The sequence below is a fragment of the Choloepus didactylus genome, chromosome 4 (genome assembly GCF_015220235.1).
Source record: "Choloepus didactylus isolate mChoDid1 chromosome 4, mChoDid1.pri, whole genome shotgun sequence".
In the NCBI taxonomy this organism is placed as follows: domain Eukaryota; kingdom Metazoa; phylum Chordata; class Mammalia; order Pilosa; family Megalonychidae; genus Choloepus; species Choloepus didactylus.
This window is the reverse complement of record NC_051310.1, coordinates 35,654,013-35,667,578: the sequence shown is the minus strand read 5'-3', so window position 1 is coordinate 35,667,578 and position 13,566 is coordinate 35,654,013. Positions and strand designations below refer to the sequence as shown.

Genomic DNA, 13,566 nt, shown 5'->3' with positions numbered 1-13,566 from the left:
CTGCTTCATGTGCTAGTACGCGGGGGTGATGGGCAATGAGTGTGACTGTGTGTGTGAGTTGGGTATGTGCATGATGAGATGTGTCAGTGAGTGTGAGTGTGGATGTGTGAGAGTATGCATATGTGGAAGTGAGTGTGAGTGTGCATGAGCGTGCATCTTGGAAGATGGGGTGAAATGCCAAATGGAGAAGTTATCTGGAGCAGCCTGAATGAGCTCTGAGATGGGCAGGACGCCCTGAGTCAGCTGCCCTTTCTTGGGAAAGAAGGGAGCCTGGTGGGGAAAGCACTCCGGGTTAGATTGTGGGCAAGCTGGCAGTTGGTCAGAGACCAGCAGGAAACAGGGATGCGTAAGAAGTGCTGTAGTGTGTCGCATGACTGAACTTCTGAGCTTGGGGCTCTGAGCCAAAGATTTTAGCAAAGACTTATTCTTACTCTGTGCCAACCTCAGGCCAAACTGATCGCCTCTCAAACCACGCTTGGTACCCATGTCCCCAGGTCCAAGAGCCTGTTCAGGAACCTCCAGGCTTTTGCTAACCCGTACCAGCAGGCCACCCCCTCCCATCCCCCAAGCCACCAGAGGCCATTGCTAGTTCCTTCTCAAGGACTTGTGGCACCAGCCTGTGCACAAGGCCCAGAGCCCCTAAGAAGTATGGAGAATGATTGCAACAATCGCTAACCCCTTGAGAGAAGCTCCAGTTCTCCCAAGCCACAATAACCCACTGCCCACATGGATTCCTTTAAAATCTGCAGCCAGCGAAAGCCACTGTGCCCCAGGATGTAGCTCCTTCTGCCAGCCAGGCTCTCCCTTGCTGTCACCCCCATACTCCTCTGGGCCTCCCCTTTCCCACCTTCCATGGCTCCCCTTCCTCTCTCTCCCTCCCTTTGGGGTCAGTTCTGTCCCCCCCTCACCTCTACCACCTGATGGTCTATGGCTCCTGCTGAGGCCACTGCTTCCCTTTGGGCCTTCTCAGATGGAGGCTGCCTCTTCTCTCGTAGCCCTCAGGGTCTCAGGAGGTGGGGTGGCAGACAAGACTCAACAAGCCACTACACCCAGCCCTCCCTCTTGAAAACCTGGCTTGGTGGGGGCTCCTGCCACCTGCTTTACATTCTGCTCTTCCTTAATGCTGCCCTGGGTCAGCCTCGTTCCTGGAAGACACTGCTCTCCCTGTCCTCTGGAAAACCATGGCAGCTGTGAGTCCAGCCATCAACTGGGGTGACATTGCCTCTAAGTGAACTGCTGTCCCAACAGCTTGGGCTCTCAGGCCTTGACCCCCATTTCTCCACTGCAGCCCCTCTCCATGATCACCCCCTAAATCTAGTCATCTCAGGGAAATACCCACTTCTGGAAGGTTACATCCAAATGTCCCACTGGGAGGTGGCACTCTCACACCCTTTGTGCTCTTCCTCAGCCTTTCCTCCAACCGTCCTGTGACTTCATTAGTCCTCTGCTTCCTTGGCCTTTTCTTTTCTCCCTGTTTTGGCCCCTCCTATTTTCCCTTCCATCTTGGACCAGCCTGAAGCCTGTATCCCATTTCTTCCAAATTCCTCTCATACTAATAGCCTCAGCTCTACTGCCCTCTTATCTTTTTGTAACACTCTTTGCAAGGCATCAACCCAAAGTTAATTTAATTATCTGGCTCCTCTGCACCTATGCCAGGTGCCATTGGAGAAAAATCACGCAGTCCCACAGACTGAGGGAGCTACGCAATCAGGGCTCTATCACAACCAAATTTCAAAGCAGCCCCTACTTTTCTTCTCTCTGGAGCTCACCATCAGCTCTTTTCAACTTTTTTCACTCCCACAAGTCACCACCTCCCCAGCAACTCCTTCCACATTCTCAGCAAATAAGAGTCATTGGGCAGAATTCAACTGACACCCTGTTGACCAACCTATCCTTTCCTTTCTAGCCTCAGTGGAAGTGGTAGTGGTCCGGGTGAGCCACCCAAGAATTTAGGCTAACATCTCCTCCTGTGCTTTGGGCCCCCCCTCTCCTTGGAAATCTCATTCAGTTGATTTTCTATCCACTTCTCTCTCATCTTCCACTTCTTCCTTTCCACTGGTTTCTTCTTGTTCCAGTTTGCTAATACTGCCAGGATGCAAAACACAAGAAATGGATTGGCTTTTATAAAAGGTGGTTTATTTGGTTACACAGTTGCAGTCTTAAGGCCATAAAGTGTCCAAGGTAACACATCAGCCATCTGATATCTTCACCGGAGGATGGCCAATGGCATAAGGAAAACCTATTAGCTGGGAAGGCATGTGGCTGGCATCTGCTCCAAATTCTGGTTTCAAAATGGCTTTCTCCCAGGACATTCCTCTCTAGGCTGCAGCTCCTCAAAAATGCCACTCTTCGTTGCTCTTGGGGTGTTTGTCCTCTCTTAGCTTCTCCAGAGCAAAAGTCTGCTTTCAAAGGCCGTGTCCAAAATGTCTCTGTAAGCTTCAGCTCCTCTCACAGCTTCCGTGCATTCCTCAAAGGGTCCCTCCCTCTTGGCTGCAGCAAACTCACTCCTTCTGTCTGAGCTTATGTAGTGCTCCAGTAAACTAATCAAAGCCCACACTGAATGGGCGGGGCCACATCTCCATGGAAATTATCCAATGAAAGATCTCGCCCACAGTTGAGTGATCACATCTCCACGGAAACATCCAATCAAAAGTCTCCAACCCAATCAACACCAATACGTTTCCTGCCCACACAAGACTGCATCAAAGATGTTTTGGTGGACATCATACATCCAAACCAGCACACTTCTCATTAGTATTTAAATATATTTGCGATTGACCCTTTAAAAACAAAACAAAATAAAATCTGCTCCCTTATCCCCACAGCCCCTTCTAGTTCCTACTTGTCTTCCTCCCCCTGTATTTGTCACCCACTGCTGGCATAACAGATTACCCCCCACACCTAGCAGTTTAAAACAACACACATAAAACTATAAACATGTATTATCTCATACAGTTTCTGAGGGTCAGGAATCCAGGAGCAGCTAAGCAAGGTGGCTCAGGGGCTCTCCTGAGGCTGCAGCAAGGATAGGGCTGCCGTCACCTGAAGGTTTGCACAGAGCCAGAAGGTCAGCTTCCATCTGGGCTCACTCGTGGGGCTGCTGGTGGGAGGCCTCCAGCCCTCGTTCTGTGGGCCCCCTCCACGGCCAGCCTTCTTCAAAGAGTTGTGCACACTGCTGTATATGGGTTGTATAGAGCGCACCCAAAATTCATGCCACCCAGAACCTCAGAATGTGACTTTACTTTGAAATAGGGTCTTTGCTGATATAATTAGTTAAATTAAGTTGAGGTCATACTGGATCAGGGTGGGCCATAATCCAATCACCTTACAAGAAGAGATTACAGATACAGGCAGAGAGGAAAACATCATGTGAAGATCAAGACAGACCAAGAGATTGGAGTGATGGGTCTACAAGCCAAGGAATGCCAAGAATTGCCAGCAGCCACCCGGAGTTAGGAGAGAGGCACCAAACAGAGTCTCCAGAGCAACCAACCCTGCCGCAACCTTGATTTGAGATGTCTAGCCTTCAGAACTATGAGAGAATAAATTTCTATTGTTTTAAGCCACTCAGTTTGTGGTCATTTGTTATGACAACCCTAGGAGACAAGTACAGTCTGTCTTCACATTTTGCTCTCACCTCTTCACTCCGACTGCTCTCACCGAGTCCGTAAGACTTCCTTCTTTTGAAAGCCCATGGCCACGTCTCAGTCCTTACCTTACGTGACCTCTCTTCCACCCTGGTGAGCATTCCTTCCTTCGCCCAGCACTTTCTTCCTTGGCTCCTGTGACATCCCATGCTCCTGGTTTTCTTCTACCTTTTTGCCCCTCCTCAGTTGTGTTCCCATGCTTCTCTTCACCCATCTGTCCATCCTTTAAGTGTTGGAGGACCACAGAGTATCGTAGGGATGCCTTTCTTTGAACATGGAGAACAAGGCCCTGCATCATCTGGCTTTACTGGCCTTGTCTCCTGACATTCCCTCACCCCACCCCCTTATACTGTACTTCCCAACCCTACAGAATATCCCATGGCTCCTGCCCTCTTCTCACTGTCATCATTTCTGATCAGCACTTTGGGGCTCCTCTTTGTCCTCAACCAAAGAGGAGGGGGAGAGGTCCTAAGGGGAAGTAAGAATGAGGCCATAAATAAATGAGAGCAGTAACTGAAATTCACCAACCTCAGATAGAGACAACTGAGGAGCGATTTGATTTTGGTTTTTAAGTCTAAGGAGGCCCCTTGCTTTGAGAAATATGACCAACTGTCCTCTGTCTCTTCCGAAGACCAGATAGGAAAAAGCTAAGTTTTAGTAATAACAGAAATGACAGATCTAGGTTAGAGACTGAGAAAAGCATTAAAAGCCAGAAATTAGAGCAATGTGGTATCTGATCAGAGGATTTCTAAAGTAGGCTAGGGTTCTGTGCATTGGAGATGATTCCTGGGTAGACCGAGCTAAGGGTAGGTGGCTGGACTGGGTGATCAGCCATACCTGAGGATCTATACTTTCCTGGGCTGCAGGAGCAGTGAGTTAGGGTACAGCTGGGCTCAGAACCGTCTCTCGTGCATTTCCTGCAGTGGAGTCTGCTTTTGGCAACCCCTGGGCTGCAGGATGGGTTGGCTCTGGCCCTGCAGGGTCCGAGAAGTCTAGCTACTGCTGCTCGGTTGTGCCAGTCCAGAAAGAGGCCAGCGGCTGGGGTTATGGTTTGGGAGGAGTGGAGTGAGGAAGGGCATAGGCTGGCAGTTAGGGCAGGAGCACAATCAGGGTGAAAATAGCCTAAGCTGAGGAAGTGGTCAATGTGACACCTCCTTCGGGAAGCCCTCTCTGATGACCCCAGGCTGGCTCAGGGTTCCTCTTCTGTGCTCTCACAACACCCTATGCTACCTTGGTCCATAAATGAATGCTGTGGTGTTGCGATGGTCTCTTTAAGGATGTGTCTCTCTCCTCACGAAACTGAACACCGTGAGGGCGAGAACTGTGCTTGTTGTTGGCTGTCTTTGGGACCCAGCTCAGGATTTAGATCATGGGAAGTACTGGGTAAACCGGTCTTGACTAATTGATCTAGGGAACAAAGGCGCTGCCTTGGGGGGACTTTTACTGCATTGCCCTCAGGGGTAACTCCGCAGTAGTCCGGCAGAAAGTCCTGGCCTTCTGGAACCATATTTCCATAGGACTAGAGAGACAACTCTGGAAATCTGGGTTCCGGTCTCTGCTCAGCTACTTATTTGCAGTGTGACTTCATTAGCACATACCAATCCCCTCCCTGTGCCTCAGTTTCTTCATCTATCAAATGGGGATAGTGATCCCCCAGATTCACAGGGTTGTCTTGAAAACCAAATGAGATAATGGGTGTGCAGGCGGTGAAAACAATTTGAGAAAGGTCTTTCAGATTTATACAGAGGTAAGAAGTTATTAATAGGCTCATTATTATTCTTACCCAGAATACCCTGGGAAAAGCAGCATGTGGCAGCCCCAGCCCCCGCACCCCACCCTTCCATACTATTTCTGTACCTGGAAAGCAGGTTCTTGGAGTGGTAATCCCTGTTTTGCCACTGGAGGGGTGGGGGGAGAATGAGGGTGACTGTAGGGCAGACCTGCCTCCCCTGGGCCTCCAGTTGCCCATCCTTAGGGGCTCTCGTCAAACCCTTTGACTTAGAAACACACCAGGGTCTGGAGAGCTGCAGGTGGCATCTGGTCTCTGGGTCACTTCACTGAACGCTTCATGGTGCTGGTAGGGGTCCTGGTGTTGCCAAGGTGACCTCCCAGGGAGGTCAGAACATGTCTCAGAATTTGGGCTAAATCCTGGGGCAGCCTGCCTCCCTGGGAACCTCTGATCCATCTTCCTTAGACCCACCTGACTCAGAGCTCATTTTGTCAGTCCCAGGCACAAAGGGAAACAGCTCTGATTCCTCTTCTGCATTTCTGAGCTTGAGGTGGCTCATCCTGTCTCTCTTCCTACTTTTCTTCCCATGACCCCAGAAGCCCCCCAGGCCTGGAGAGTGGGAATAAATCCAGGTCTTTTCTGCACACCTCTCACCTCCCTGGTTTGCAAGCACAATGCTCGTAACATCAGCCGGCCCATCACCAGGGAGCACCAAAGTGAAGCAGGTAGCCCCAAAAGTAGGAAAAGGAGATTCAGAAAAGGAGATCGCAAACTTCTGGAGGCACCATCCAGGCTCTATCAGCCAGCAGAATGTCTAAGGCTGGAAGCCCTGTGGGTCTCCAGCAGAGGGCCCCACCCTCCCCCAACGCCGGGCCTCCTCTTCCAGCTCCCTAAGGCCCTAACCCTAATCTGTGGATGGCAGCATGAGGGCTGAACATATCTGCAAGTGGGGTTCTCACTGGCTTTGGGAATAATCAAAGCCCCAGGGCCAGAGAAGCAGTGGGTACAGTGGAGAAGAATCCAGAAGAAACATATCTGAGGCCCAGGGGAGGCTGGAATCTGGGGTGAGGGTGGGTCAGACTGAGACTCCACCAGGGCTGTGTGTCCAGGGCTTTGTTCATAGGAGGAGGAAGAGCAGCAGGTAGCAGTTATTGCCAGGCTCATGGGAATGGTCCAGTGTCAGAGCAATGCAGCAGGGATGCTTTGCAGAGGGCTCCCCGCTCAGCTTAACTCCCCCTCCCCACTCGGCCAGCCAGGTCTGCTTGCTGCTGACTTAAAATGCTGCCCTCAATTCTATCTTTAGCTCTGGCTGCTGGGAGCCTGAGTGACAGGCAGGGTGGGAGCTTGTGCCGGGGTGGGAAAAACCATGTGCCACCACCAGGTTTGCTGCAAAGGTAGCATTGACTGGGAGGAGCAGGACCCATGTCATTTCATTGCAGTATCCCATGACCCGGGTGCAGTGGCGGGCACAGAGCTCCACTGGCACTGGTTGAATGGGTGATTGGGTGGACGGATGGATGGAAGGATGCATGATGCCTGGGTGGAGCAGAGGCCCCCAAGGGAGAGGATGAGAGTAGGGTCTTCATGGTACATAGATTAGGTCATGGATCCTGAAGGAACTCTGTGTGATCTTGGGCAAGTGACAGCCCCTCCTGGCCTCAGAGTCTTCATTTGCCAAATGGGACTAGAGAAATGTTTTCCAGATTGCTTCCATGGACTGATGCCACCTCCTCCTCACCATTTTCTACCCCACAACCCAGGAAATGCTGCTGTGGTTGAGTTGGGAGGAAGGCGAGTGATGAACTGACAAGGCTCTCCTACCCCTTCCATCAGGGCTGAGCCATTTTTATCAATTCTGAATATTGAGCTTTTGGAGAGACTTCTTTTAGACAAAGGGTCCTTTGGCACAAGATTCTTATGACCACTGGGCTAGACAATCTTCAAGGTTTCTCCCTGCTTCTAGAATCCCTTGGAAGTTGTGGCTCAATCTTGCATTAGAAATGTTTTTAGCCCTCTTTGAGTTACCGTGGCCGGCTCCAGAGGCGACTCCAGAATTAGCACAAGTTCTACTAGAGATGGGAATAGTGAAGATCCCTGGGTTATACTCCTGTCTCCTCTGCCCCAGCAGCCCCTCACATTCAACAGGGGAGAATTCTTTGAGCCAGGTTGCCTGTAGGACATTTTCAGGTTTATTGGCTTTGGGTTCAGAGGTGGGGGCTGTGTAAACACAGTTAACTACCTTTTCTCCTTAATGAGTCACCCTGCTGCTATTTCCTTTCAGAAGCTTGAGAGCCTCCCACCCATGCCTCTCCAGGATAAGGGTTAGTTCCTAAAATGAAGGTCCTTTCCACCTTGCTCCCACCCACCTAGCTTAGGTCAGCGCCTTTCAGCCCCAGGTGAGGGGCAGGTGGTTCAGCCTTATGAAGCAACTCCACCCCTCCCCCTCCCTCCCACAGTGAATCCCAGTTTCCCGAGTACATACAGACTGAGAAGCCAAATGAAAATTGCCTCTTGCAGCTGAGGGCCAAAAGCCTCTCATCAGGACTCATATGAAATTTCCTTAACTGTGCAATAAAACACTGGCAAACTCCCACACAGTCATTTTTAAAAAATTTTCCAGTAAAAGAAAATGAAGTGCCCCAGCAAGGCTGAGAAAGGGCAGAGGGGAGGCCTTTGAAGGCGGGGAGGAGAGTGGATTGGAAGAGACTGCCTCGGGGTTGATCCAAACCCTCAGCTGGACCTATGGGAGCAACACCCTGATGTGGAGCTGGTAAGGAGACCTGAGGAAGGAACTGTCCCGAGGGAGGTGCCAGGAGAGGGATCCACTAGGTTCTCCTGACCTAGTGTCCTGGGGACCTGGTGGCCGGCCTGGAGGTGCAGACGGAGAGCGGAGCCCTGGGAGCGAGGTCACTGGCATGGCAGGAGGCTCCCCTGTGGAAAGGGAGGCCCAGGCCACCTGACGCCTCGTTTTCCCTCCTGCCTGCCTTATGAAAGGAATGGGAGATGACTGGGACCTTCGGGAAATCACCTTAACTTCTAGGTGCCGCCATTTCCTCCTTTTACATAGAGTTAATGCTGGATCCCTCCGACATCAAACGGGTACTCTGATCAAATCAGCTTTCAAATATGAAGGTTTTGGGGGTTTGTTTTTGTATGTATTTTTTTTAATATTAAAACTGCTTCACAAGGTATTGTTCAATGGCCAACGCCACTGGGGTCTGGCTGGCAGTGTCCTCTTTCTAGGCTCTTTTTCCTCTTGCTCTTCTAAGCTTGCTCCAGCCAGCCCAGGGGCTGCTTCCCCTCTGAACTTTCTGCTCCTTCCCTCTCAAAGGCATTCGTCTCACCACCACCTGCTTCCTCCGGCCTTTCCCTGGTGCAGGCCTCCCGCCTTGAGCTCCCAGTAACGTGCAGTTCCTGTTTGAACCCCTGGTCCCACTTCCCAGCTCCAGCTGAACCCCTGTCACTGTGGCTGGAGCGTGACTTCCCGGGTGTGCAACCCACGTTAGGCCCGAGCTGCCCCGCAAGAGTGCATCTCACAACCTGCCCACCCTCGGCGCCAACCCTGACATGAGGCCCCTCTGCGGGCTTTCCACTTTCTACTTCATCCTGCCCCCAAACCATCCCTCACCCACCACTTGAAATGCCCTCCCCTTTCTCTCTGCTGGATCAATGAAATATCCTTCCAATAATTGGTTAAACCTCTCCTCCCCTCCAGGAAACCTTCCCTGAAGTCCTTCCCTTACTCGAACACTTTCTAGAATATAACAGGTTTGGTGTCTCTGCAGTGTGTGCCTAGGTAAGGTGTGTCTGTGTGTCTTGTTAAGTCCTTGGAGGGTCCAAAGGGACCGGACCCAGGGGTTCCCCTACAGTGCGACTGGGCCGGGCTGCAGGGAGATGATCAGGTCAGGTTTCCTGTCTAGGAAGATGGCAGGACAGCGTCAGGCGGCGTGGCCATGACAACCTTTATGACAGTGAGGCTTCCCAGGGCCTTCTCACTAAAACACAGACACAGGGTGTCCCATCTAATCTCACTCTGTAGCACCCATCACTTGCAAATGGTGTCAGGGATTGTCCCAAGATGAGGGGTGGGCATTGTCACCGTCACCTGAACGGCTGTCTGCTTTGTTTTGGGTACCTGCCTACTGCTAAGGGATGAAGATTCGGGGATTGCTTATGTGCACAGATTCAGCTTAGCACATAATCTTGGCCTACTTTGTGGTTTCAAATTCGGAGATGCCAAGAACAGTGTGTATTTGCTGCTTGGTCTGGCAACTTAGCCCAGAGTAACCTTTAGGTGCTTTCCAACCCTGCAATTTCTTTTTGTTGCTCGGGCTGGAAAATGAAAAGCCCTCTGTGCCAGCAATTAATTTACCAAAATAAACAAGAATTCTGCTTTTCGTGACAAAGACAGTCTTTGTCATTCGTGACAAAGAATGCCAATCTTGGGGCTGCCAGATTGCAGCTTGCAAGTGCGTGCAGCCAGCTCAGTGGTTCCACCTTGCAGGTGATTAATTGAGGAGGTTATGAGGAAAGGAGAAAAGGCAGTAGAGAGGGAGTGAAGAAAAGTGTCGCTAGGAGATCTTGTCCTCGGCTTTAACTTCTCTGGGGCTGAGGGGATAAGTCTGTGCCTTTGGCTCTCTACTTTCCCTTTCTTGTTGCAGATGATTCCGGTTTTCCTCTCTGCTCTTTTTGGTTTATTTCCAGCCTTTTCGTGACATGGTTAGAGCTTGGCTCACTGCTTTCAAACTGCATCACTGCCTGCAGGCACCTCCCAAGCATTTGCCATCCAGGACCCCTGGCTTGCCCTGTTTTGCCTGTCTGGACTCTGGGTGGGGCTCATCCCTTGTCGGAGAGCTGCTTCCAGGGTGTTGATCTGATACAATCTGGAAACAATATCCAGACTGCCAGCAAGCAGCTTCATTTGTCTCCTTCCCCTGAACAATGAATGGATAGACACACAATGTATTGGAAAGGGAAGGGGCAGAAGTGGATCTGAGATGCTGAGTTGCTGAGAAGCCAGAAAGAATTTGCTCAGGTGGGCAAAGTGGAGGGTCTGGGGGTGGAAACTCTGACCGGCACCAGCAAGGGACCAGTAGATTATGTCCGTGTTGTTTAAAAGCAGCGATTAAGTCTGAGAACACTGCCTCCTTCATCTCAGCCCCTGCTGAGAATCAATCCCTCTAATCACCACTCCTATCACTGTTGCTGCCCCTCAAGGCTCAGCTCAGGAGTTCCTTAGGTAATTTAGGGGAGAGGAGAAAGGACCTCCCAGTCTTCCTTGGACACCTGCTCTTCCAATTTCCTCCGTTCTGTGACTACTGCCTCTTGAGAACTTTGCTTTTTGACTTTGTAATTTGGATGGTATCTTTCCCACAATTTTATCTGCTCTGGTCCCAGGGATTCCCAGGGACCATCAGTGAGCACGTATTTGTTGTAGATGGTTTCAAGGAGCCAAGTGTTAAAGAGAGACACAGCCTGTCTTCAAGGAGCTCACAGTTTCTCCTGGAGTCAAAGTAAACACAGATAACAATGGAAACATACAGAGAAACCAGAGAGCAATTTCCTCACAGGCAATCGCAGGAAGTTAACTTCTCTTCTTACTTTAGACTTTCATCTCATTTGTGGCTCCCCACTGTCTCCCCACGACTCCCTAGGGCTAGCTCTCTTGTCCTGGAATAGTCTGGACACAATACTCTTTGGAGGCTCATTTCTCCAGATCCCCTCCAGACAGACCTGGGAGTGGCTCCAGATCTCCTGGAGCAGGCGGTAGGCAGAGGGATCTTGATTAAATCCAAAGAAGTATTTACAGACCACACTAGGAGTGAGTTGTTTGCTCTGGATTCGATTCTGCATTTAATGTGCAACTACTGATCACTGAGCTCAGCAGGAGTGGTGAGTGGTACAAAATGAACAGAAAAAGTTTTGCTTCTAAAGAGCATGTCCTCCATGTGTCTCTAATATTTGATTTACAGAACTTCAACTAACACAGAATCCTTTGGAATATAGCTCTTGGAGGTACTAATAATGCTTCTCAGCAACTACCTTCACTGAACTACCTCTCAAGTTATAGTGCTCAATATCTTAAAAATCTCGTGTGAGTTTCGTAATCAAATGAAATTTGTATTTTACACTGTATCAGGATTAGTTTTAATATAAAAAGATCCCTAGGTTAGGAGACCCTAACCCTGCACCCCCTAAAGCCTTTTTATAACATTGAAGCACCAGGGGAAAGGAGCTACTTTTATCCTGTCGTTTTTATCCCTGGAACACTTGATCTTACCCTTAGGGAACCAAGTACCTCCTGAGAATCAGGGTTATAGATACAGATTTGTTGATTTCAAACGCAGAGAGGTGCAGGATGGCAGGGCTTCAGAATTCTCCCTCCTTCTCAGACCACCCCCCAGGCCTGAGCTCCCCTTTTCAGGGGGCTCCATTCTTTCTGCTCCCCCCTGGACCCTCCACTGCTTCAAACTGCTGCTCTGGGACATCCCTGCCCCACCTCATCTTCTTTCTGTGCCTCTCTTGGGGTCTTGGGGTAGGCTCCCTGTTCGGTTCTGGTCCTTGTTTTTGTTTTGGGTAGCAAAAAAAAAAAAAAAAGAAAAGGGTGCTTGGAACTGTCATGAAAAGAAAGAGTTCCAGATGCTAAGAGAGAGTTTAATATCCTGGGGAGGTGGTCACGGAAGGCTTCTCAGAGGAAGAGGTATTTCAGTAGAAATCTGGAGGAGGAGTAGAATTAAATAAATGAAAGGGGGTGGGAGTGAGGGGAAGCATTCCAGGCAGAGGGAATGGCATGTGACAGAAGGGGTCACAGCCAATTTGAGGAACTGAAAGGAGACTGACATGGACATGTGACTGTCAAGTCATCGTCCCGCTGACTCACACCGAGGGTTTGCCACTGGCCTCTCCCACTAGACGCTGAGCTCCTCGAAGGCAGGAATGCACACCTCCCTGCCATGTGAACTCAACTAGCCTCTATGATGGTCAGGATGACAGAGGGTGGCTGGTGCCCTAAGCCTTCCATACCCTCAGGACTAAAAGCAAACATTTCAGGAGAGCCAGTTGCATTTGAGGTCTGTTTTGTGGCCAAAGAAAGGCATTTATTGTATCAACCTTAAACTTGTTCTTATGGTGATCAAGTCCAGGACCTCGGTTGGTTTTTTATTTGTTTGTTTTTTGTGGGTCCTGCAGCCAACTTTTTGAGTCAACAGAATCTAAGCAGTAAAGTCCAAGGGATTAATTGCCAGCCCCCTGCCCTAGCCTAGGATATTGAATATTCTGGGTACAAATAGCCTTTCTGTTTCCAGTTTCATGTGCACACCCATCCTTTCGTTTTCCATACAACACCTCTAGGAGGTACTTAACTAAAAGAGGATGTATGATTCATCCAAGGCCACACAGCAAATCCACCAGGCCTAGAGGCTCTCTAAGTGCTGCTGCCTTGGTCCTCATCCCCACCGCTTCCCTGTTACCCACCTTGACGGGAGATGCTTCTCAGCAGCTGCAATCTGGGGGATGCTCCGTACAGCTCTTCGGGCCTTGTTTCTGCTGAGCCAAGCATTGGCAAGCTCTGGTGGGAAGCCGAGGGGGCTCTGCCGGGGGTGGGCCTTGCCGGGGGCTGCGGAGAGGCAGTGTGCCAGAGAGGGGAGAGAGTTGGATAAGCCAGATCCGCTTTCTCTCGCCGTCTCTCAGAGCAGCTAGAGCCCTCATCGTGAGCTGGACAGGAACAGGCAGGAGCAGTCAGGAGTCTTGCTGAACTGAAGACAGGCAGCAGCCAGGAGGGGAGGGGCCGCCATTTCCGCCTGAGCCCAGGGCCAGGGCTCCTTCAGGCTGGAGGCGAGCCAGCGTGCTCCGCGGGTCCTAGGCACAGATGGCAGCTGGCTGGTAGACGTGAGCCCATGTCCGGAGAGTTGCCTGCCCCGGAGAAGGTGGCACTGTGCCCTGCTTCAGGATGATGGAACCAAGTCAACTGTTACTATTCCCTCTCCTTTGGAGTTAAAGGCTGCCAGAGGGTTAAATAGATTCAAAACCCCAAGAATCATGGCATTTCTTCATATCAAAAAAAAAAAAAAAATTAATAATTGCTGAGCTATAGGCATTTACTTAAAGATGCTTATATGTTGATAGACTAGTAGGAAGGTAAGCCCCACACAAAAAACTACACGTGAAAAAGAATGTGTTTGAGCCTGATAA

At 50.4% G+C, this 13,566-nt stretch overlaps 1 protein-coding gene across 1 annotated transcript in view; it reads right to left on the bottom strand.

Moving 5' to 3' along the window:
* SYNDIG1L (synapse differentiation inducing 1 like) overlaps nt 1–13,308 on the bottom strand; it is a 59,018-nt gene extending 45,710 nt beyond the window's left edge. Inside the window, exon 1 of the mRNA XM_037832305.1 lies at nt 12,850–13,308. The gene's annotated coding sequence lies outside the window, so the exon portion shown is untranslated. The remainder of the gene's footprint in view (nt 1–12,849) is intronic.
* Nucleotides 13,309–13,566: the final 258 nt, after the last annotated feature.